Source organism: Tamandua tetradactyla, chromosome 19 (genome assembly GCF_023851605.1).
Source record: "Tamandua tetradactyla isolate mTamTet1 chromosome 19, mTamTet1.pri, whole genome shotgun sequence".
NCBI lineage: Eukaryota > Metazoa > Chordata > Mammalia > Pilosa > Myrmecophagidae > Tamandua > Tamandua tetradactyla.
The window spans coordinates 49,796,530-49,822,755 of NC_135345.1; the positions used below are offsets into that span (position 1 = coordinate 49,796,530).

General features: G+C 37.4%; 1 protein-coding gene, 1 long non-coding RNA gene and 1 other non-coding gene across 3 annotated transcripts in view; 2 read left to right on the forward strand and 1 right to left on the reverse strand.

The window, feature by feature from the left end:
• Positions 1–7,569, reverse strand: part of LOC143663203 (uncharacterized) — a 33,222-nt gene extending 25,653 nt beyond the window's left edge. The window contains exons 1-3 of the long non-coding RNA XR_013165864.1: positions 7,342–7,569; positions 5,478–5,563; positions 3,156–3,227 (exon numbers count right to left, since the gene is read on the reverse strand). This is a non-coding gene — a long non-coding RNA (uncharacterized LOC143663203). The remainder of the gene's footprint in view (positions 1–3,155; positions 3,228–5,477; positions 5,564–7,341) is intronic.
• The window catches only part of GABRB1 (gamma-aminobutyric acid type A receptor subunit beta1), a 473,078-nt gene that overhangs the window by 221,952 nt on the left and 224,900 nt on the right, over positions 1–26,226 (forward strand). The window lies entirely within an intron of this gene.
• Positions 13,795–13,901, forward strand: LOC143663788 (U6 spliceosomal RNA). The gene has a single exon (XR_013166170.1). It is a non-coding gene; the product is annotated as a U6 spliceosomal RNA (small nuclear RNA).

Below are 26,226 nucleotides of genomic sequence, written 5' to 3' on the forward strand. Positions count from 1 at the left end.
TTGTAAAACTTCCTTCCCTGACATTTTGTATCTGTACTCTTGGTTTTTTGTTTGTTTATTTTAATGCAGGATGGTATTATTTAGATTGACAACCCATTTTATTCACCAGGTGTGACTCTGGTTGATTTTTCACCTTAATTCCAATTGCCCTTCAAAAGGGAAGATTGCATTTCAGGTGCCAAGGAAAATGAAACTGTGATTGTTGGGCTGCGATAAATAATCCTATTTGAAAATTTTTGTGTATCAAGAAACACTGTTACTCGTAAAGTTTGTTGGTTTGCCAGAAATCCAATATACTTTTGAAGGAAATTTTTTTTTAATTCCTTCCTTTTCTTCTTCTATGGTATGTAACATTGAAAATCAGTCTAAAAGTAAAAAAGGGCATAAAAGAATCAGTTGATTATACAAAGATGGACTCATTAAATAACAAAATATTTAAAGATTGTTGATAGTAACCCCAAAAAATGTATTCAAATTTCCTTTGCGCAGATGTCAGTATACAACTTCCTTGCTGATATAAATTCATCGTGCTATGTATTTGGAGATTATGGTAAATATATATCAGTATCAGGCAATTACTCCATGCAGTTAATCTCTGCTTATCCATTCAGCAAGTTCTCCGAACATTAGCTGTATGGTAGCAGAGATTTTTTTTGTATCTCCAGATTGGGAGATACAAAGTTGAGTGAGATGTGTCATAGTTTAGAAAGTGTGGGGAAAAATAGCTGCAGTGAAATGTACCAAGTATCCTAGCAGTGAAAGGAACAGAAGTCTAAGATTTGCAAAAAAGTAAAGAACAGTATAGAGATTTTGGAGAAGGTGACATTTGAGCTGAGTTGTGAGGATGCTTAAAAGGTTATCATAAAGAGAAAAGGGCAGGGGAAGGAACTGGCTATCAGAGTAGGGAAAATACTTGCAATCCTGGTGTAATGGAAAGTACCACGTATGGGTTAAGTGCAGGAGTCAGTTTGAAACTTTATATGGCCTTTATATGCAACGTTATGGAAATGGTGAACAATGTAAGTTTAGGAGATAGGTGAATGTTTCTCACTTGTTTTTAACATGCCCCGTTTCTGGGAGCAATGTGGAAGATTGAGTGGAGGAAGGATAAGGCTGTGTTGATTTTTAGTAGCTGACTTGTGTTTCTAAACAGGAGTTTTGTTAAGGAGCTAAGCTTTTTTATTCACAGACTCACTTTAAATATCAAATAGTCTGTCTCCCACATTGCACTCGAGTTAAGTTCCTAAAGGCAATCCACTGAATCTTTTTCATCTTTCTATTCCCAGGGTATAGCAGTTTCTGGAACTCTGGAATAATTTTTAAATTATTAAAAAAATAATTTTTAAATTGAATTGAATCAGACTGTGGTGTTTTTTAATGCAGTGAGCTCCCAAGTTCTGTTGTTCAACAGACCATAACACAAAGATGGGGGCATCCTTGAAGCCTCATGCTGGTGTTCAGTGGTCCGTCTCCCATAACTTGCAACTGTGCTGGTGTTCATGATTCAGAACAGCTGTTGGAAAGTGCAAGGAAAGCACTTCAGGCCTCCTAGTCTGCTCTCCCTCCTCGGCAGTTTAAAGCCATAACGAATCATTCAATTAGAGGCAACTTTGAATCCCTACTTGATCTGTCTCCCTTAATCCACTAGCTCTACTATATCCAGTGACTCATGGTGAAGATACCTGACAAAAATTTTCCTGAAAATGCAGCTGGTACCATCGTTGGGAAAATTAGTGAAGAAAGTAATGGTTTGTGTCACGTAGCAGCACCATCTTCCAGCAGCTTACTCAGTAGTGGAGGTACTGAGTACTGCCCACCCATTCATGGCTAACCCCATTCAATTCTATCAAAACTGGTTAAATGGATGGTTAATTTTTATTTGTTTTGGCAAACATAAGAGAAGCTTAACTCTCTCAGTATATATTTTGTGCATATACTGTTTACCAATACACAGTATGTGCTAACAGCTTTACGCACATTACCTCTTTTAATCTTTCCGACAAACCTGATACTTGACAGCACCTGCACAGACAATGATTCCTCCCACCCCGTATGTGCTTTTGAAAGCCAATCCAACCATTCTGAAAGGTTTTTAAATCTTCTGACTTCAAAGCATAGTGAATATATTCTTTTGAGATCTAAGGAAAAAAAGGATATAGAACTAAAACTCTGAGATGTTAAGTTGGAAAAGCCCACATAGGTAGTAAGTGCAACCAGGCTGTAAATCCAATCTGTCTGATTCCATGCCCCTTGCTTCTCAAACGTTAATGTGCATTTCAATCACCTGCCTATCTTGTTAAAACACATTTATGATTTAGTAGATCAGGGTGGGACCTGAGATTCTGGGGACTACTATTGTTTTGGCTCTAAACCACTGACAGGACTTTGAGGATGGATTTTTAGTAAGTGCTAATGACTGGGGTAGATATTTGATTGTTAGCTCTGGTAGTGCTGGTCCAAAGTCTAACTTTACCTGTAATTTTCCTTGGTCTGACATTGTACTTTGATTCCTTGAATTTTCAGATTTATTTAAAAATTTCACATCTTAATGAGGCATTAAATTCCCGACAAAGAGTTTACAGTTCAGTTCTTATTCTTCCCCACACCAGAACAAAAAAAAAAGAATTACTTCTGATACTTACTTGAACATACTTAGCTCTCCTGAACCTCACGGCCCTATTTTCTGCCCCTTTTCTGGGATAAATTTTCTCAAGTCACTTGGAGGATTCTTTCCCATTTTTTTTTTGGTTTCACTTCAAATGTCACTGCTTTAGAAATGATCATCTTACCCAAGCGATACCCTCCACCTTTATTTTTCCCTCCACACTAGCCCATAACCTCCATTAACACAGGGGTTCACTTCTACCTCATACTTCAATTTCCATCACCCCCCCAAAACTAGTGAAGTACATGGCTCTTAATATGGAGTTTACAAATATTTGTTAAATGCATAAATGAAAGTGAGCTGGATGAGACTAAGAAAATATCAGTGGCAAATTGTTAGCTCTCTTAGATAAGAGCATTGTCAGTAAGGTGGGGAAAGTAAGAGAATACTTCGTTGGAAATTAATTTACTCTACTTTTTCAAGAAGATTGACCATAGCAAGGAGGAAATAATTAAGACAGCACCAAGAAGTATGGTAGTGGGAGGCTTACTTTTAGGATCATGTATATTTGAACGTTTCTGTGAAGAAATGAGGAGGGCCTCTGGCTTGAACTCAGCTAAAGCTGCAACAGACAGAAAAGTTAAAATATCAAATTAATAACAAAACTAAATACCGGTGAGTTATCTGCAAGAATTTCTAAGTGCAAACCCCAACAAATGATGTCAGGAGCCCCCACCCCCAACACAGAGGGGCTGATTCGCAAACTGAAAAATCACAACTGTAACATAAAGCCCTTTAAACATCTTAATTAGGCATTCAGTGAAACCCATGCTATTAACGAGCTGCAATTCACATTCTCTTTTTGTTGTTGTTGTCTTTGTGGTTGTGTTTTGGTTGTTTTGCTCAAATGTTACCACACCAGAATCAGTTTAATCACACGTTTGGGAGAGGTTTTTGAAAGAAATTCTGGGTACCCTGTGTCTTTAATGCCTACGTCACTACCAGCCTGGAGGGAAACGGTCTGGAAACCAAAATATGCCGGTACTAACTAACGGGTGTCAGCACCTGCATTTACAATTATCCCTGTTATGAGCTTTTGAAAGCCACTGCAACCATTTTTAAAGCCCTTTGAATCACCTGACGTCAAAGCACAGTGAATATATTCTTTTGAGAAAAAAGGAAAAAAAAAAACAATTTAGTCCTACACAAATTTGAACAGAATAAAAAAAAAAATGATAAGAAATTTCCAAAATGCATGCTAATCTGTCATTTAACTACTAGGCATCATAATGTTTTTGCTTTTCTATGTTTTTAAATAATGTGTGCCTACTATCTATTTCCAAAGGATTTAAAGTGGCATATGGATTAAAATTCAATTTGAGTTTTTTTAAAAATAAAGCAAAACACAATACATCTTAAGAAACACAGATCACATTTTAAATATATTTGGAGTTTTGAATAGCTCATTTATAATTAAATGTGTTGTTAAGTTTCTCCCTCTGTGTAAATGGTAGACACCTTGGAATAAGATTGTACTTTCCAACTGTGCATTGTAGTTCCAAATACACAGTAGATCCACAATATATTTACTTTATTGTAAAATTGTTTACACTTCCAAATTAAGGAATACAAAATTAATGATGGACCCAGTAGTCAATAGACTCTATCAATAATTATAATAGCTAAACTTAATGGAATAAAGTTCTAAGGTACAGTACTATATAATTTCCACATATTAACTCATTTAATTCTTATAACAATTCTATGTACTGAGTACTGTTTTCATCTTCATTTTACAAATGAGGAAACTGAAATTTATAGACATTGAATATCTTCAAGTTCACGTGGCTACTAAGTTAAAGAAACTAGAAATTCGAACTGAGGTGCCAGGCTTCAGAGAAGATTTCAATCCACTAAGAGCCAGCATTGCATAAATAAACATTGACTTTTAACTCTTGCCCTGTGGAATATTTTATGTTATTTCATTTTATAAATAAAGAAATTGTACCTTAGAGCCAGGCTCTGTATCATCTGTGAGCATTGACACTCTAGGTGTCAATTTCCTCATTTGGAAAATAGGATAACACCAAGTATATCACTGGTTTGGGGGAGAATTAAAAGCAAATTTACATGTATACTTATGTGCATATGTATAAATTTAGGAAGTATTTAGCAAGAAAGGCATAAATGGCCTTTCATTGAAGGTGATAATCTAAATCTACATGTTTTCCACAAATGATGTAATAGTCTACACCAAAAGCATTTAGTCTAAACCTTCTTTATAAATGTTTTTGCACAAGAAGTTGTGAAAATGGGATAAAGTCTCTCTCCATATTTCTTGGAATGAATTTAAATTAAATTAATGGCCCATTCCATGACTCTTCATTGGAGAGTAGGAATGTTTATCATTTGACCATAATAAGTCAAGATTATACAAAACGTGACTGATATTTGAATGCAATTTTTATGACCAAGAAAAGGGACCAACTTCTCTTTGTTCTTAATTCCATGCAAAATGCATCATACCTGAGATACAGCAGATGATTATTTTAGAAATGACAGCATTAAATTGCACTCTGCTTCTCTTTAAATCTTCACTGGTTTCATTAACTATAAAATGGCTTTTGCTTTGACTCTAGTGCTCTCATCTCAAGCTCATCTCAAGCTGCTTTTATTTCTTGCAAAAAATTCATGTCAAGCTGACTAAGCCAGGGCATAGTTCAACAGTGTGGAATAGAATTAACGTCATTTTATCAAATGGTCTCTTTGCCTGAAATCAGAAAACAGTCTGAGCTATGTATTCTAAATTTGGAATAAGTTTCATTAGTCAGTCTAAGGACACACAATAATATACACACTCTTTTAAACAAACCTCCATCTTTTCACTGGCCAAACTCTATGTAGAATGAGCAGTTATTTCTGACCATCCTCTTGTTCTTGTTTTATCCATCATTTCTGCTATAAAAATCAGGAAAATACATAAAGCTATTATTTGGAGTTATTTTGTCTCTTTTCCTCATCCTAGAAAGTTGTTTTATTAAACTTTTAATTTTCCTTTTGCTTGCTTTATTTTAATAATACAGTGAGAGTTCCATGTTCTTACGGTAAATACTATTTTTCCTATGAGTCATCAGGTGGGTGTTATTCAAACTAGTACATCAATGCACAAAAATTACCAAATAGGAGTGTATTATAAAACATTTAATAAGATGTTCTATTGAAGACCTTCTCAATGAAGGCATTTTTGAGAATTACTGCAGGTCTTAATAAACATACTCGTAAAGGGAGATGGTTTTGTCAGTGAGACCTCTTCAAGACATGGTGTGCTTAATTTTTAAAGGATATAAAGCTCCTTTAATAGCCATAGCCGCAGACTAAGATGATGGGACCAGGGCAGATTCAACTGAATGCATAATTGCTAGGCTCCTACCAAGGTTTTGGGAGAGTCTGTGATGGTTTGAAGCTGTATATACCCCCCAAAAGATCACGTTCTTAAAAATCCATTCCTATGGGTTTAACCTATTGTGAGTATGGACCCATTGTAAGTAGGATCTTTTGATGAGTAGGAGGTGGGTCTCCATCCTCTTACTAGAACCCTTTGTAAGAGGAGGAGAAAAAGAGACAGAAGACAGAGAAAGGACACAGAAGCTAAGAGAAAAAAACACAGAGAAACTGAGAGAGAAAAGCCAGCGAAACTGAGAGGAAAATTCAGAGAAGCTGAGAGAGAAGCAGCAAGAACTTGAAAGCAATGAAACCCAGGAGAGAAGGAACAGTAGAAACCAACAATGTGCCTTGCCATGTGACAGAGGAGTCCCAGATCACCAGCAGCCAATCTTTCTCCCAGGGAGAAAGCATTGCCTGCTAATGCCTTGATCTGGACATTTTCATGGCTTCGGAACCGTAAACTTGTAAGTTAATGAATCTCAAAAGCCAACTAATTTCTGGCACATTGCATTTTGACAACTTTAGGAAACTAAAACAGGGTCCAAAGCTCTGAAACTGAAACTGAAATTATGTTAACTTCATAATGAATCTGCCTCTCAACCTCAGGTGGACAGAGGTGAGTGATGAATCAATATCCCATATTCTGATTCCTAGTTTTCAAATATGTCCATTTTATGCTCCAACCTTATAATTGTCTAAACTTTGGTATTGTAAGTCTGGATCCTAATAATTTCATGGAATTGTATAACCACAAGGATTCAAGCTCTCAAATGCAGCACGATAATTGCTTTTTCTTAATCAGCAGTGCTAATATTAAGCACATACTAGATTACAAGCACTGTGTTAAAAACTCTCCCAAATCATTTCATTTAATTATCATCAATTTGGAAGGAAACCTGACTGTTTCTACTTTATCGATGAGAAATTGAGACTTAATCCATTTACATAATTTGCTTAAGGTCACGGTGATTCAATTACAAACCCAATCTGTCTGACTTCAAAATCCGTGCTCATCCCTTCTCTAACCAAAATGCAATACTGCTTCTGGGGAATAGAGTGACATGGAAAGTTAAAACAGAACTTGATAGACCTTCCTGTTGTGCAGAAAGCTTGAAACATATGTGATAGTGTTTTAGTTTATAAGCTGCTGGGATATGATATACTAGAAACAGAATGGCTTTTAAAAAAGGAAATTTATTAAGTTGCAAGTTTACAGTTCTAAGGCCACAAAAATGTCCCAATTAAGGCAAGCCTATAAAAATGTCCAAATTAAGGCATCCAGGAAAAGATACCTTGGTTCAAAATAGCAGACGATGTTCAGGGTTTCTCTGTTGGCTGGGAGGGCATGTGATGATGTCTGCAAGCTTTCTCTCCTCATTTCATAAGGTTTTTCTGAGGGCATTTTCCTTCTCCAAAAGCTCTGGCTGGTGTGGGCTCTGTTGGTTCTATGGCTCTAAAGCTTTTTCCAAAATGGTTCCCTTTTAAAGGGCTCCAGTAAGCAACCCCATCTTCAAGGGGTGGAGACACATCTCCATGGACACCATCTAATCAAAAGTTACTACCCACAATTGGATGGGTCATATCTCCATGGAAACAATCAAAAAGATTCCACACAACAATATTGAATGAGGATTAAATGGCATGGCTTTTCTGGGGTTCATAATAGCTTCAAACCAGCACGGGTAGTATTGAATATTATAAGACTTTTAGAACCAAAACTCATGGCATTGACAAATATACATTTAACAAATAATGTCTCCTAAGAGATCCCAACTGAGACTTCACCTTGGAAATCATGGATATGGATTTAGTTAAGTGAGGTGGTTATCCTTCAGATATTCTCCCTGAGAGCTCACTCATGCATAGAATAGAATATCTGTCAGACAGAATAACTCTTATATGGAATAAGTGGAATAAGTGAATTCTCATAGGCCAGTATATATGGTTACCTTCTCTAGGATTCATAGAGAATCAAGGCTTTCAGCAATGTAGAGTCCATCTAGGCCCATCTTGGGCCTGGGTCTTCATGGGGTTCATACTCAGCTCATCATGCACATAGTGGACCCACCAGGGAGATTTTATCACTGGGTGGGGTGACAGCCTGTGTGTTTTATTCTAGGGGTTCCCAAAGGTCAAGTTCCTGAATTTGAAATTCCCATAGAGTCAGCAGAACACGTCATTAGCTTTAAATGGGCCCTGTTTAAAAGATATATGTTGTCCATAATGAGTAGCCAAATTGTGGCTTAACCCTGAGTGAATAAGACTTGGGAAAGTGAAATTTCATAAGAGTTCAATGAAAATAGAGATCCACATATTCAGTAAATATTTCTTTTATCTAGCTCTGTTCTAAGTAAGCATAGCAATTGGCTCTGGTTGTTAACAATATGTAAATGCTGCTCACCCTCTGTTGGGAGTTACAAACAGGTAGACAGGCAATTACAATAGAATGTAATGAAAACTCTCATGGGAGAAGCTTGAGGGACCATGGAGAAATAGAGAGGCACCTAATCTAGCCCGGGCGTTCCAAGTAGAGAGTGTGCCCAACAAAAGGTCAGAAGAGGAAGAACCTAAACCTTTGGACCCTGCCGCAGGGGAAGACAAGGCAGAACATTGAGGGACCTATGTATATGCAAACAAGGAAATGGAGTGTCCACAAAAAGAACACCAGAAAGTAGTTCCTCTAGCTCTCAGAATAGACCCTAATGCTCCCCAAAGCCCTCCCAGAGTTATGGCTCATCAGAGGACAAGGGTGCCCCTGGGAAGAAGAAGTGCTTGTACAGGGAGTGAGTAAAGATAAAAGCTGGAAGAAGGGTCAGATATGGCGTTTGAGTTCAGGGGAAATACATCCCCCAATGAATTAAAATCTGGGTATTAGTATTAAAAAAAAAACAAAAAAAAATTGCCAGCAGAACACTGTTTTATAAGGTAGAAATCCAAGGTACTATAAGGTGTAATGATGTAGAGACTAGATATGGTCTGAGTAGTATTTCTGTGCCTCATACATAGGTTTACCCTACACACACTGTAAATCTGTGTAGTTTCTTTGTCTGTCAAACACCGTAGAATGTGTTGTTGAGAGTAGCACTCAGGATTCCTTCTTACTTATAGCCCCACCCTGCAGGTAAGTGGTTTACACCAAGCACTCTCTCAGTGCAGCCATGTTGCATCACAGGCAAGAAACTGAGGCACAGGGAGGTTTAAGTAACTAGTGTGGGGTAGCAAATTAGTGACAGGTGCAGAATTTGAACCAGGTCTATGACCTTTTAGTCAGCGTTCCTCTAGTAACTTTCAGTGACAGGTAGGTGCCCTCTGGAGGTGGCTAGGTATCCCTGAGAACTGGCAGAGTTCCTGAGGCATTTAGCATTGCCAAGTGTGGAAAGGTTATGTGTTATATTCTATAGTTTTGTTTTGTTTTGACTTGTTGCACAGCCCAGAGCTTCCTGTATGCAGGTTTAATATATAGTTGGTTTTGTGTAGATTTGTACATTGGATTTTAATTTGCCTATATTGTTCATTTTTATTAACTGTATTTTCAAGTCTCTGGCCCCTTCCACTCTGCTCCCAGTTCATTAATGACAATGTGGAAAAATAAAGAAGCCCATTTGCTTGCCTATATTTGTTAACCTGTTGGGATGGCTAACTAGAGCTGCTGGTGTTTCCTTAATATTCACAACTGAATCTGATGAAGGCAAATGGTACTAAACCATCCTTTTCCCCAGACTCAACCATAGTGCTGTTGTAATATACTCAGGCTCTGGGCACTTACCTCTATCACAATGCTTTTGAAGTCATATTATAATATGTGTATATATATATATATATATATATATATATCAGCTATTATTCCTACCCTGGAATAAAGGCTTCTTATAGTCACTTAAGACATCTTATGGTTTTTTTCCTTCTTAAACTTCAGTCCAGTTCCTGGTCCATAATATATGTTCAATACATGTTGGTTGAGAAAATAATGATATATTACTATTTGCTCATTTATACTGTGTCATTCAATATATGTCTTTTATAATCTTATGATAATTTAATCATATAAAAACCTGCATTATTCTTCCATTCTGGGTGTCCCCCTCAGTCTGTCTCGATTTTATATTCCTCCGACTATAAAATGGGGCCATAAAAACACCTTAATCAGAAGCACATCCCATATCCTAGCTTTTTCCCCATTCCCAGCCCCCCATCCAAGGATGAATCTGATATCATGAGAGGGTGATAGGGAGATATTTCTTTCAGGTAACGGTATTGTCAGGCAACGTCAAATTTGAGGGACGGCTCAATACACTGATAACCCAATTAACTCAGCATCTGCAAGTTTCAGAGCTTAGGAAAAGTCCACAAAAGCCCAGATACAGTACAGAGTGAGAATGTGAATTCCTACATGGTCAATGGTGTCCTACTTGATGAGGTGGAGAAGTTGGTGTGATATAGAATGAACTCAAAGGAGCTATGAATCTGGAATCAGAAAGCAAGTAGTATACCATGGTGTAAGATTTTGTTACCTAAATGTGGGAAGTTGCTTTAACACATGAAATGTAGAGGTGACTTTGGAATTGGGTAATGGATAGAGTCAGGAAAAATTGGGGGGAGCAAGAAAACAAAACGTCTAGATTGCCTTCAGCAGACAGTTGGTAGAAATTTAGACTTTGTAGTTCACTATCAGTGAGGCTCAAAGGAAATGAGGATCATCGTAGAGAAAACCTATACCATCTCAGAGAACATCTAAATCATCATAAACACATCACTGATGGAAATATGTATTTTTAAATGCTGCTGGTAAGGATTTAGAAGGAAATGAAAAACATGTTATCACAAACTGGAGGAAGGGGGATCCTTAATATATAATGGAATAAAGCTTAGCCAAATTGCATCCTACAGTTACATGGAAAGCAGAATTCGTAAGTGATGAAATGAAATATTTAACTGAGGAGATTTCCAAACAAAGTGTTGAAGGCATGGCCTGGTTTCTCCGGTTTCTTCTTGCTGCTTGTAAAGTGAGAGAGGAAAGTGACAAATTGAGGGAAGAATTGTTAAGCAAAAAGGAACCAGGACGTGATGATTTGGAAAGTTCTCAGCCTATCCAGATTGCAAAATGCTAAATTAGGAGATTCACTGTCAGGAAAGCAAGAAAGCCAAGGATATGGCTGGCTAACCTTTTGCTAGTGCCTCGAATATTTATTCACACAGAGGGCTTTTTGAAGAGATTAGACATGTGACTCATAGATTCTCTCAGCCACCTCAGCAGAAGTCAAAAATAGAGATTAAATTATCCAGGAATGATCTGTGGAGGATTTTCTTTTCAACTGGCGCAAATTACCATGACATACATAAGAGACCATGTTTTTAGGAATTTTATACCAAAAGTAACATTGTCAGCTTGGACTGAAAGAGGAACAGAGAGGACAAAATAAAAGAAGGCTGTCAGATTCCCAAAATTCTACAGGCAAGAAACAGGCTGATTAATCTACTCTGCTGCAACCATGTGCTACCTTTTATGATAATGGAAGTATGACTTTGAGGGTGGGGCCTTATTTAGAGGTCAGAGCCTTGAGTCCAGGGTATTATACCAAGGCCTTCCGATGTAATGAATCTTGCCCAATTGAATATTGAAATTTCTTAAGGCCAGGGACTCCTTTTTTTCCTTCCATTTTCTCATTCTCTGGATGGTAATAGCACAAATATTATCCTACATTTGTCTTCACCAGTGTATTTTGGGAGGAGATAACTTGCTTTCTTATTTCATCGGACCCCAAGGGGAGAGGGTTTTTTTTCACACAGCATGCATTATATCCAGAGTCTCACATATACTCAGTTTAGATAATTTGGTAGTCTACTAGATGATGATCTGCGGAGGTTTTGACCTGATGAGACAAAATGAGATTTTAGACTTTACCTGATGCTGTATGAGGTTGTGATTTTGGGGGACTTTGAGATAGAATGAATATGTTTTGCACCTGGGACGTATGTGAATCTTTGGGGGTTAGAACGAGGACTATATAGAATGAATAGGATGCGCCTGTCCTAATCCTCAAAATCTGTAAATAGGTTACCTTATATGGATAAAGGGATTTTGCAAATATGATAAAGTTAAAGATCTTGAGATGGGAAGAATATCCTGGATTATCTATTGAACCCAGTATAATCACAGGGTACTTATAGAGGAGAGAGGGAGAGTTAAAGTTAGAGGAATGTGGTATGAGAAAGTCTTGATCAATCATTGTTGGCTTTGAAATAGAAGGGACAGGCAGCCAAGGTATGCAGGCAGCCACTAGAAGCTGGAAAGGACAAGGAAACAAACCTTCCCCTCGAACTTGGAAAAGGACACAGCCTTGCAGACCCAGATTCAGACTTCTGACTTCGGGAACTATAAAATAATAAATCTGTGTTGTTTTAACCACAAGTTTTGGGCAATTTGTTACAGCAGCAATAAGATGCTAATTTAAGTAGAAATTGTCATTATGAGAAAGACCCTAGAATTATGTTTTCCAGCTTTCTGAAAGGAAAGGAGTGAAGGTGACAGGAAGAGAATAAAGACCCTTACCATCAAAGTGTGGTACATTTGTTGAGAGATTAATTAAAGGTGATCATCTGAATGTCAGTGGGAGCTATGGGGCATTATTTCAAGTGTAGTAGTTAAGACAATGAGCTTTGGAGTTAGTGCTGGATATGAATTCTAGCTTGGCTGCACTCTTGGTAAAGTAAACTAAGTTTTCTTTCTAAAGTCTCTATTTGATCATTTATAAAATGGGAATTTTAATCTTGACCTTATAACATTAAAATATGGATTTACTGAAAAATGCCGCAAAGGATTTAGCATGTTTCTGGCCCACAGAAAGCACTTTTTGAATCACGCTTTTCATTCATTAATTCAACAAGTGTTCTGAGTGCATATTATGTGTTAGGCACTATTTTAGGTGCCTAAGATAAAGCAGTGTTCAAAAGAAGTGAAAAAAAAAAAAGCCTTGCCTTCATGAAATTTTTATTCTATTGGGAGAGTTATGTAATGAACAAGATAATTAAGTAAAAAATATTTGCTATAGTTGTGGTAGTTTGAAGCTGTATGTACCCCAGAAAAACATGTTCTTAAATCCAATCCATTCCTGTGGGTGTAAACCCATTGTAAGTGGGATCTTTTGATGAGACTACTTGAGTTAAGGTATGACCTACCTCATTCGTGATTGGATTTACTCCTATTACTGGAGTACTTTATAAATGGAATGAATGGAGAGAGAGAGGGAGGGAGGGAGGGAGGGAGGGAGGGAGGGAGGGAGGGAAGGAAGGAAGGAAGGAAGGAAGGAAGGAAGGAAGGAAGGAAGGAAGGAAGGAAGGAAGGAAGGAAGGAAGGAAGGAAGGAAGGAAGGAAGGAAGGAAGGGAGGGAGGGAGAAACTGAAAGCAACAGAACTTGGAAGAGAAGACACAAACCAGTTTAGACTGCCATGTAACTTATCACGTGGCAGAGAGGCCAAGGATCCCAGGCAGCCAATCTTCTGGAAGAAAGCATCATCTTAATGATGCCTTGATTTGAACATCCTAGACTCTAACCATAGGCAAATAAATTTCCATTGCTTAAGCCAAACCATTTCAAGGTATTGCTTTTAGCAGCCTGGGAAACTAATACAGTATCATATGGAAATAAGTGCTGATGAAAAAAATAGAAAAAAGAGGACATAAATTGAAGCTGGAAATGGAAATTTGGACAAGAGGACATTTTTTTTTCTTTAAGATAGATGCTGTAGTGCTTGCTTCAGCAGCACATATACTAAAATTGGAATGATACAGAGAAGATTAGCATGGCCCCTGCACAAGGATGACACACAAATTCGGGAAGCGTTCCATATTTTTTTGAAAAAAAAATATATAAATGCTGTAACAACATATTTGTTTGCTGATGACAATGATCTAGTAAGAGGAAAAAATAGATGATGAAGGAGAAGAGGGAGTGAACAGTTCCGTGAACAGATGAGCAGAACTAGTACAACTCACAAGTGCAGGATGGGTCTCAACTGGCACAGACAGCTCATCTGCAGTTAAGAGAGATGCTAAAGTATATGGGACAGAAGCAGCTGAGTAGGTGTTTGTGGTCCTGGGAGTGTGGAGTTTTCTGATGGTTTCTATATTCCAGATGAATGCATTGATATATTGAGTATAATGATTGAAGAGTAAGAATTAGATGTTGGAAGAATGAGACAAAAGAAAGAGTAATCCAGAAGGGTGGGAAAGTGACTAGACTAGAGAAATAAAGAAGAGTGGTCAGGAAGAATTATCAGACCCACTTTGTAACCATGAATTAAAAATGAGATCCCCATAGTTATTGTTTTTCTCTGGCCATTTCTAGCTGCATAGATGGATGCATGGAATAAGCAGATATTTCGATTTAACTACAGTTCTACATCGAAAGTAGTTCAACTAAGAGAGAGATCAGTATGGGAGGTGAAAATGTATCTAATGGAATGATGATAATGACTAACCATATCATTTAAACTGGGAGAGGGGGGAAGAGAAAACGTACAGGGGAAAAAACACAATGAAAAGTTGATATACTCAATGGATTATTGGTCTTGGTGGGAGTGAAAGGATTGCTGGAATTAAAGAACTAGAATGAGCAAGCTGACACAAAGGAGAAGGTGCCCAAGAATGAGCTATTTGCATATGAAATGCAGTTATTGATAATCACAATGTCGAGGGATGACTCTGATACCCATCAAAATGTGGGTATTCTGCCCAATGCACACAAAGACCAATCCTATGCCACAGGAGTTTCAAAGGAAGAAGGAGCTTTATTATAAAGCATAGTGCTAGGAGAATAGGGGGCTTATGGGCCTCAGAACTGTCCTCAACTGCAGTAACTCTGAGAGTTTTATCGTATTGAAAGACAGGCAGGTTTAGAATGATTAGTATAATGGCTCAAGATGATGGAGTTAGAGATAGTCTAATTATTTAGCATGCACAAATTGAGTACATGCTTTATCACAGAATGTATGTAAGAAAATATCAGCCTTAACATTATGAAGGGCATGATTTTTAGTATTATAATGAGGTATAGATCACCTATAGGTTAAGGTTTAAGCTATTGTGCATGTCAGGTGGACCAATTCTGGTTAAAACTAGCTTTGTCTAGTAAGATAGCCTAGAAATTGAGGTGGGTTAGTTCTGAGCTGACTTGAGTTTCATCATTAATAAACACTAAGGGGCTGTCTGCATAATCACAAGTCTTCAAAGCTGTAAAACAAGATAAGGGGGTTACAAGCGGGGTTGGGCACAAGTTATCATGAGGCTTTACAGTTACAAGCCTAAGACTATATAGTTACACAATAAAGCATCATCATCAAAGATCAGGGCATTGGGTTTACAGTTCAGCGAATTTCAGTAGTTTCACGAACATGCTTTTCGCTATTCTACAATATACGAGAAAGAAAGAAAGCATCTAAATAATGATTCAGTAGCTATAATCATTTGGTAACTTTTAACTCTTGGTTACAACCCTGGCAGTGAGTGGTTGAGGTAAAGTAGATGATAAGATCATTGGAGAAGAAATCAATGACCTGAGAGGCCAGGACATTGGAAGGGTCATCTACATGAATAGTTAAAGAGGATGAAACTTAGAAGCTGATTAAATAAGACTGTGATAACTATCAACATTTTCCTGTGTGTCACTTCAGCATCCATCTTATTTTGACAAAGCCACTTACTTTAACACTGGTCTTTGGCCTAGTTCATAAGCAGCTTTCCATCCCTGGGACGTAAATTCCCCAGAGCCCAAATTCACATCTTTGGCCACCACTCACAGCATGCACACATCTTACACAAAACCCACAGCTGGTCCCAAATGAAAAGCTCACCATTCCACCCTCCAAAGGCTCCCAATCCCTTCCCCTTTACACACATGTTTGCTTTGACCCGACCAAACCTAGACTTCTTTGGGAAATCTACCAACCTCCACCCCCAGAGATAAGGGCACAAGGCCAAGGGTCTTTCTTCCTTTGCCTGTGTGTTCCCCATTTGCTAGTTGAGCCACCCATCGATCATACTTCTCATTGACCTCTAGTGGCATGCCCTTTCTCTGGGACCTGTAAATAACAAACTATCTTTTTTCATGCATATGGCCTCAGTTTCCCCTTATGTCACACCTAACCTACACTCAGACCCAAACTTAAAATCCAATATATATAATTCATTCAGAAAAAAGACTTATCAACAAAAGCATACTTCTCTCCTTTTGTTTTTTAGTAAAGGCATTCAACATCCTTTAGTAAATTGACTGATCTATGACACAGTCCATTTACAATTACCACAGCCAAAAATCAAAAGAGAATTTTATTTATATGTATCTTATATTATAAAAAACGACTGCTGGATCCATACTATTAATAATAGAAGTGTCACCCTTGAAATCAAAAGCTATTTCCAGATATTTGAATCCCAAAAGCTTTGTACAAGGCCAGGAAGTAAAAAGTTGTTCAATAAATATGTGATGTGCTGCCTTAAAATAAATTAGTAAAGATAGATATGGCAGAACTTAAGTTATAACTTTAGCCAATATCCGATGTTAACCACATCTTTAGAAACAGCTCTAGGACATTAATTCAACATCAATCATTTGCATAATGTAATGTGCATATTTAATTTCACTGTGTTTCTTTGATTTCAAGCAGCTAGACTGGTCAATAATGTATCAGCCAGCTAGTGTAGCCATTAGCCAATTTTATGATTTAAATGATCACAAAAGTGAGACATGCTACATTTTAACCAATATAGATCATGGATATTTAATTGGAGAAGCTTTTTTCTTACCTTGAATAAATATACATTTGATGGCTATTCATTCTTTTAAAAATATGTCTAAATACACCTACTTTAGCTCATACAATGTTTTTTAAAATGTTAAATCTCATGAACGTGGAAATACCCAATATTGTGGGCAAATACAAAATTAGGTAAACAATAAGTTATTGAATGGATGGAGAAAGTTTCAGACAGCATAATATCATGCATTTTTGGAATGAAATTTACCAAAGAGCCTATACAAAGTTATTTTAATAAATTGTTAAAGTTCCAGGAGAAACTTCATTTACAGAGAAAGTCAAGCTAAATTTCTATCGTGCACTCACTACTCCTTCACAGTTAAATTTTATAGCATGCCTCCCTAGATCTACTTCCTCTCTAAATTGAAAAATGAATGCATTTTATTCAGAACTAGTGAAAGATCATTTATTCCTTATCATTCTGTCCTAGACAATGGGACAATGAAGAAAATACTGTAGAGCATACTTCTTAGGAAAAGTCAGTGGAAATATCATGTCGTGATTTAGTAGTTTTGGAAATGTTCTGTTGTTTCTTGAGCTAGGTGGTAGGTATACATGTACTTTATTATTATTATGCTTAAAACCTTATGTATTTATTACAAATATATTTCAATCTATGAAATATTTCATAATAGAAAATTATAAAATGAAATAATTTGCCCTGTACCTTAAATTCTATTTATCAAAAAGGAAAAATGCCAACCAAAAATAGCACATGCTTATTTTTAGTAGCATGTAATATAAGTCCTTCTGTCTTGTCTCTTCCTGTCTTTTGGAAGAATATAAGCATCTGCTGCTTCACCCCACTTTAGATTAACGGTCATAGGAAAGCACCCCTGCACCCTTGAAGGAATCAGCATGGGTTCTCCCATTCTGATGCAAGAGGCACTGCCCTTGCTCCACAAGGACACTCCGTCTCTAGTTTTCCATCCTTGTCACCTGGCTTCAAACAAGGTGGTAGAGACCTTGGCATGGACTTCATTTATTTAATAAGTATTTGTTGAAAAGCTTTCATGGATAAGCATCAATAAGTTTTGAACGCTCTTCTATCCTATGTGAATAATTCAGTTTAGATTTCACAAGTATATAAACCCTTTTCAAAGTAAACTGGTTCCAATGGAAAAAGGAGACAAATGGAATACATCTTGAGAACAAAGAGCTGTGGAAAGGAAAGCCAGCCCAGAAATGGGATGACCATCTCAAAGGGGCCATTTCTATCACATGGGGCAAGGACTTCATTTCCAAAGAGTGGCCTACACATCCTTCTTAACCAGTATGAATAACAACTCTATCCTATTTGTGGGAAAATCCCATTTTAAAAATGCAGAGGAAACTCTCAGTGTTTTATCAACACTAATTATTTTGAACTGACCACATTTCTCCCAAACAGAGAGGCAGACACTGGCTGCCTGGTGGGCTGTTTGTCTATCATATTCATCCGCACCCAGGACAAAGGAGCCAGGAGACTGCTGTGATGCTCACTCACTCCCTTAACTAGATATGATGCCATTAGTTTATAAAGTGAGCAGATAAGGCTCAGAATACAAAAAAGAAAGGAGGCCCCAATGCATCAACCACACTTGTGGACATTCTCTAAGCAGGTATATAAGCCTTTTCCTGAAGAGAAATGTTGCCTCAGTAGCCATTTAGGTGTTTCATCTGTATTCATTTTTCCTTAGCCTAGGTTATTTAAGAAAGTAAATAATCCCAAACACCTCTATATAGGGAGAAATTATTTTTTCTTTCACCTCTCCCCTACCCCAGATCATTCAATGACTCTAAAAATCCATCTGTCACCACAAGTAGCAATTTGTGTGCTGCCACCTTGAAAGGAGTTGTTTGATGGGGCTGAGTGAAGTCCTTGCAATATTGCACACATACTGATCAAATGCCATTTTCTGCCTCTAATTAAAATGTGACTAATCAAAGCAGGGCAGCCTATGACTTCTATCATTTCCATCAGCAAATGAACTTCCCCACCCCACTATCCACTTTCTTTGTTGCATACCCAGATACATCATATAACTGATGATGAGTCGGGGCAGAAAGGTGAAGAGGACTTTTTCATCCTTTCCTTTTTTTTTATTAGAATATGTATAATTTACAGAAAAATCATATAGAAAGAACAGAGCTTCCATATAACCCCCCACAATCCTTCTCTCTGCTAACATTTTGTGTAAGTGTGGTACTTTTGTTACAATTGATGAAACAATTATATTATTAACTGTGGTTCATTGTTTACATTAGAGTTTACTCTTTGCATTAAACAGTTCTATCCTGGTTAATTATGTATATATAACTTAAATTCAATCATTTAGCCAGTTTAAAGTATGCAACGTAGTGCTGTCAAATACCCTTAAAATGCTGTGCTACTGTTACAACCATCCATTTCCAAAACATTTGAGGAGGACTTCTTGAAACAGGTGAAGAGAGGAAGAACTAAAGTGGTTGGGAGAACCTGTTTATGCTGTGACAACCATCGCTCCTTCCTTTCAGCAACTGCTTGTTTTAACACAGAAGTGCCGTGGTTGCCGATGGCAACTCTCATTTGTCGCGCTCTGACGGCACACACAATACTGTCCCCCCATTGGTCCCCTGGGCACAACACCAGATTGCCTTGCATATTGATTTTCCTCTCATCCCATGGAGGCACCCGTAACTGCCGCCTCACAGGGTTGTCCTCCCAAGTAGGAGGAGTGTGTGCTCGCAGCCCTGCTCTTGGGAACTCCTCCCATGCTGCTCTGGAACTTTGCCATTTGCTCCTTCTGGAATTGGGAAAATGAAAGCAAGAACTTCCAAGGACCTTACATAGATCTAAAGAATACATCATAAAACAGCTGGATTAAAATATGCTCAATAATTTCTGTATGTTCTGTGCTACCCCCTCCTCTGAAATTATTGCTGTGGAAGTTGTTGAGAAAGAGAAAACTGAATCTGGCCTTGAGGTTGAAAGATGGCAGATGCATCTGAATTTAAGTGTTAAAGCACTGTCGTCATCTACTTGAGGTGCTTAAAATATCTGAAACTGGATGCTTACATAATTAGTGTTCTAACATAGTGGGCCTGGGATTTGTGGTTACCCACTTGGCACACATGTGGGCTGGTGATTCTGCTCACAACTAGCTGCGTGTTATGATTTCTCAGTCTACATTTGAAGATCAAATTCAGAAGCACAGGAGGCAGCAAAGACAGCCGCAAACAGCACTGACTGGACAGATGTTTGAGAGTTTCCAGGGCGACTGTCATGGTGATACTTAAATTTTGGACTACAGGTCGAGTATTCAGAAATTATTATTTAGTTAGTTTTACCCTGATTAGAAGGGATCTTAAGAGGCCACCTCATTCTTTCTTTTGGTTCCCTCCTCTGAAAAGTCCCTAAGTGTATCCATCAAGAAAATTTTTCATCTATTCAAACATAACTCCCTTGGCTCAGCTCAAGCTTTTATCTGCTGATAAATCAAAGGACTCACACATGAATAAATGACCACCTGGAGTGGTTTCAGGGACAGCTTCCCTACATTTACCCCCACTCACTATTTCATATATACACAGTTACATATGCATACACACACATGAAAACACCCACAGCAACTATCTTACTAGGTTGCTGGGATATGAAACCCCTGGAGCAACAAACCTTTATTTTAATTTCAAAGCTTACCTCTACATACTCCTGAGAGAGGTAATGCAAATTTACACTGACTGATCTCAGATTCTTTCACGAAAATAGTTTTTACAGAGAGAAGGCACTGGGAATCCAGGGAAAATGTTGCAGAGGAGATAAAATTTGTCTGTTACCTAAATTTGTAAAATGCATCCAGCTTAAAAAAACTATGATTAAGTTATATGTCTAGATTTTATGTCACTTTTATAAAATAAATTGACCTGTGAGAATCATGTGACATCTTTGCTGTCTAGATATTCAACTTTTCCTTGACTTTACATCCTTTAAATTAATTTTGTCTTAAGGGAACATTTGAACATATCTTGATTTCACTTCAAATTTTAGAAGCAATCCAGTTTAAGGTTTATGTGAAAGTATGTTTTGAAATATCATCTAAAATTCTATAAAATACCTTTCAGGATCAATTCTGGATGTCACACTCTTATATTTTGGTATTGTAGCCCCTTACTGAAGTTTCTGCAATTCTCGTTATTCTTTGGAACAGAGGCAAGCATTTTCCTTTTTTGTTTTTCCCCTATCTTAGTTTTCCAAGATGCTATGACAAATAGCATGCAATGTGTTTGCTTTAAATAAATAGGAATTTACTGACTCATGGTGTATAGGCTAGAAAACTTACTTCTTCCCAGGGTTGGCAACGTTCTGGCTGCCTGGAAACTCTTGGGTTCCTTGCCTTTTCCATCACGTAGTAATGTCCCATCCTTTCTGTTTGGGTTCTGGTTCTGTTGACTTCTAGATTCTGGCTCCTCAGGAGGAATTTTCCTTATAAGGCCTCTCGTAATAGTTTTAGATCCATCTGGGTTGCGTTGGTCTTACCTTAACTAAAAATAACATCTTCACAAGATCCTGTTTGCAATGGGCTCACACCCACAAGAATGCGATTAAAAATATGTTTTCTCTGGGAAACAAAAGTCATTGTGCCACATGCCCCTCTCCCCTTTTCCCTTGGAATTTCTGCAATTACTGAGTCAAGGGAAAAGTGATTGAAGGGGAAAAAATATCTTCTATGCAATTCCAAACGAAACCCCTTTTAAGGAGCCTTTAAAAAATTTTTGCTGCATGTATAGTATTCGAGAAATCAGTGATTTTACTGATTTGTTAAAAGCTAAATTTCCGTTCTCCAATATTTTGCTCAATTTCCCTGTGAATGCTTAAAAGACTAGCACAGAGGATATTCCCAGAGTTAGCTAAGATTTTTACAAGCTGAATTACAAAAGAACCATGACAATTGTCTTAAAATATTTCATCACTTTACATTTGTGTGTTAGGTTCACAGAATTAAAAAAAAAAAAAAAGAAAGAAAACACTGAATGTCTTAAAATTGACCTTAAGATAGATCCTCTGATGGCAAAGCATAGCTTAAGAAGAAGAGTTAGTTAACCTGGTGGGGCTGAAAGAACTAAGGTGAAAATGCTTGGTGCTAGGTTTTTGTTCATTGTTTGTTTTAAACTTCATGGAAGCTCTGAATGCTGTCACAGCCTATAAATACTCCTTGTAAAGAATGCCAAGAATAGAAATGGATTTCTCTACGTGAAAGCTGGATGGCATTTGGTTTCCTTAAATACACAATGACCTCACGCTCTTTCAAAGGTGTATCTAGGTCCGATTCGACTTTTGCAATTCATGTATCAAGGCAATGACTCATAAAATGTCCAGAGATGTGTGCATTTAATTCTTGTTTTTCAATTATAAGGGATATTATTATTGAAAATAAACATATAAGTATATTTTTACTGCTTACTAGATATAAAGCATGTGAATTTCATTTTTTCTTTCAACCCTTACAACACTTAAGGTAAAGGTTTTACTTTTTTTCACATTTTACTAAGGAAACTAAAGGATAGAGGACTCGGGTAATTTATCCAAAGTCCACAGAACTAATAAGGACAGTCATGGAAGGATATGACCCATATAGTCTAACTAACAGCCAAACATGCAAATACAGGGCCAAATAGCCCGCATTTAGTATATTTAAAGAATAGATTTTATTTTATGAATTATAATGTCTAAATATAATTCCAAGAAATAATTTTCTATAGTTAAAATCCAATTCAGAATCCTGAGAAGCATGAAGCCATCATAACCTTGTCTTCTATGAGTTGATTTTCCATCTTTCCAGCAGTTTCTTTGAAATGAACTCAAACCTAACTCCTTCTTGACAGGAAAGAAAGGCACAAGATGTTTTTTTTAATTTATTTATTAATTAAAAAAAATTAAGAACAAACAAAAACATTAACATATAATTCCGTTCTACATATATATTCAGTAATTCTCAATATCATCACATTGTTGCATATTCATCATTTCTTAGAACATTTGCATCAATTCATAAAAAGACAACAAAAAAGGAAATAAAACAGTAACAGAAAAAAAAAGATTATACGTACCATACTCCTTACCCCTCACTTTCATTTATTACTAGCATTTCAAACTAAATTTATTTTAGCATTTGTTCCCCCTATTATTTATTTTTATTCCATATGTTCCACCCATCTGTTGACAAGGTAGACAAAAGGGACACAAGGTTTTTATAATGAGACAATTAGAATTCACTAGTGTATAGTCTTTGGATTTTTAACATATAGCTTCGTGGAACAACTTTTACAAACTCCACATAAAGCTTGTACATTTCTCTCCTTACTTAGTCTGTTAACTTGATGTTTATATAGCGTTACATTGAACTTGAGCTTCTTTCTCTGTTTCTCTTTTCAAGATCCCAACCTCTGATTTTGTTTATCTGTTAGCAGGTGAGCTCTGATTAGGTGATAAAAAAGGAAAACTATGCCAAAATAGTGGTACTTCCAAAGCTTTTCTCTGTAATTTACTTTTTTTTTTTTACAGTGAGCTGACAAAGTTTCTTTGATACATATGTAAGAGGAAACGCAGCCATGCTCACAAGTAAGGAAAGATGGAAGGCAAGAGGCAATAGGCAATGCAGGGCCATCTGCTTTTATAGATTAATTTTACTTCTTCCTCCTCCCCCTTCCATGTTCACAGTATTTTCTTCTACCTTCCTTCCTCTCCAGGGTGGTGCCTGGTAGTATGTTGGTTGTGTCTACCCTTCTCCATAGATGACTCACTCAGGTCACCGTCATTTGGCTCGAGATGGGTTGGCTCTCACCAGGTGTTTCCTGTATATGGGTAACCCCTGAGCAGGTGTCTGTGCTGGACATGGGCCCTCCTGACATTGATGAACCATCCTTGCTTAAGAGCTTCTCCATGGTTTTTTGTGTGTTTTCTTTTTCCTCTCTGTCCTCTCTCCCTATTTTAGCCACCTCAAATTCCCCCTCAGAGAATTCTTGCCCCTTAATCTTAAGAGGTGCTGAGGGACAAAGATCTGTCTTCTGTAGCTGCTTCTGGCTTGTCAGGTGGGTGTAGGCCCTGCCTAATGGGGCATAGAACTTTCTGGCTATCTCATTTAACCTGAGAGGGGAGAAGTCCAGAGAGGTGGTTGGAATGGCTGAAGATCCTCACATCAGCAGTGGTTTCATGTGAAAGTTTCTAGTCTGGAAGAAATAAACTTGGTGAAAAGTTTAAAAATGCAAGTGCTGATTAATAGCAAAAGGAGGACAGAAGTGAGACACATTAGCCAAGAGGGAAGGAAATGACCATCTTTCAGGTCCAAGAGTGAATCTTAGCCGGGCAACTTGTTCCTGCTTAACTGGGGAATAAGAGGGCACATGTTCTAAGTTAAGTGGTGCAGAAATGAGACCTAAAGGGACTCAGTTGATTGGGCTGCAGCTTTGGCTGCCATGTCAACCTGGTTATTCCCTTAAGAGAACTTAGTTTCATAATTTACTTTTGCCATAATGTTCTGCATCTTACTCCAGTAAGAAAAGCTGATGAATTAGATTAATCTTCTTCATCGGCATTGGTTCTCAGAAAAATATCATGCAATTGGATATACCTTCCCAAATTCTCATATTCTTTTTAGGCTCTGTACACAACTGACTTGATATTTGCTAGCAGTCAACCACTGTTTTATAAAATATGGATGTTGCAGTGAGATCATAATGTTTTAAGCTAGTAGTTTCAAATATGCAGTACTTTAACAGAGTATTATGAAGGCATTCACAATTATATACATTCTTTGAGGAATGACTTCTTCTCACCTCTATGGCCAGTTACTCAACTACCTTTAGGCAGGTTTACATTTTATGCCATACTTCTGCAGAACATGAAACTCCAGCTCATTTCAGTCTTGAAAGTCACTTAAGTAAAATGAATCTGGTAAGTTCAGTAGTGTTAGAAAACACAATGCCACTGCAATGTAGTCTTTTGATGCTATTCCTGGCTATGCTAATTATGCTAATGATTTCTTCAATGACCTTGGGTAATTACCTAACTTCTAGCCTGTTAGGTCAATGGATTTATTTTAGAGTAGCTAAATAATTACTACACAATGGATTTGTTTGAGGTTGAGGTGGACATTAATAACAAAGGGTGATTGGTTTTCATGGAGAGGTGGTTGTAATAGCTGATAGTTTTGTAATACCATCAATCGCTCAAGTCCATCTATGACTCTTCCTACTGGACATGCTTTACATTCTTGTTGGGTTTTCATTTCTACCATATAGATGCATCTTTTCTGAGAAGACCGACATGACCCTAGGACTTGAGACCAACCTCTTTGCCAAGCTCTTGGTACCATCTGTGTTATATGTTATTAAGAGTTGAGGAACAAACTTGATATTAGACATTCATGTCTCTATGGAGGTCGCTGCTTTAACTAAATTTGCCTGCCTTTACCTTCAGTTACTTGGACATCACTGAAGTCAGAAAGGGCTCACCACCACTTACTATTATTTTCAGGTCTTTCTATTCCTTACCCAACACCAACTGAAGTATCCCAGAGACTTTATAACTAGTAGTTTCAGCTATTTTCTTTTCACTAAAGAAAGAAAAATTCCTGAGCTATTAAATCTAATCTCATATTTCACAAGTGAAGACTCAAATTTGATTCTGCTTCCCAATTTCTTCAATCATCTATGCCTGTTTCTAAATAAGACCACCACTTAATGCTCCCTCTTGTATTACTTCTATACCATGTAACTATAATATCGCTGTTATAGTATTCATCATAATGTACAACTTCTGGTGTATGGGTCTGTCTCCCCTAGTGGCCTATGAACGCCACAATGGCAGGGACCATTAGTTATTTACTTTTTACTCCAACCAAAGTGCCTGGTCTATAGTAGATCTGCACAAAAAAAAAAGTTTACTGCATGAATCAGCGAATTTTAAAAAAATGAATGGTATATAAAGAACCCAGTAAATAAAATAAATAAGTGAAATGGACATTTCAGAGGAAAAAGTGCCCAGGTTTGTGACTAGTATGACATTCAGTGGGTAAATCAGCAAGCGTGTGTGTAAAGAAGATGTGTGCACTTGCTCTCGCAGTGTTTACTGCAGAGGTACTTATAGTTGACCCTACTGGTTGGGTAATCACCTTCCAAAAAATTCCAATCTTTTTAATAAAGAACAAGGCACTCTTTTTCAAAATAAGTTTCCTGATGGTGACAAAGCAAAAACATTTTCAAAGACTTGGCTAATTACATGTTTCCTGTTCCAAAGTGCTGTCTGTTTCTTTACTCACTAGAACTATTACTCTACTGCTGTGCCATGAAGTATGTGTCAGGAAGGGATAAGTGCCGAACTTCCAGGGCCTAGAAGTGGTAGGATC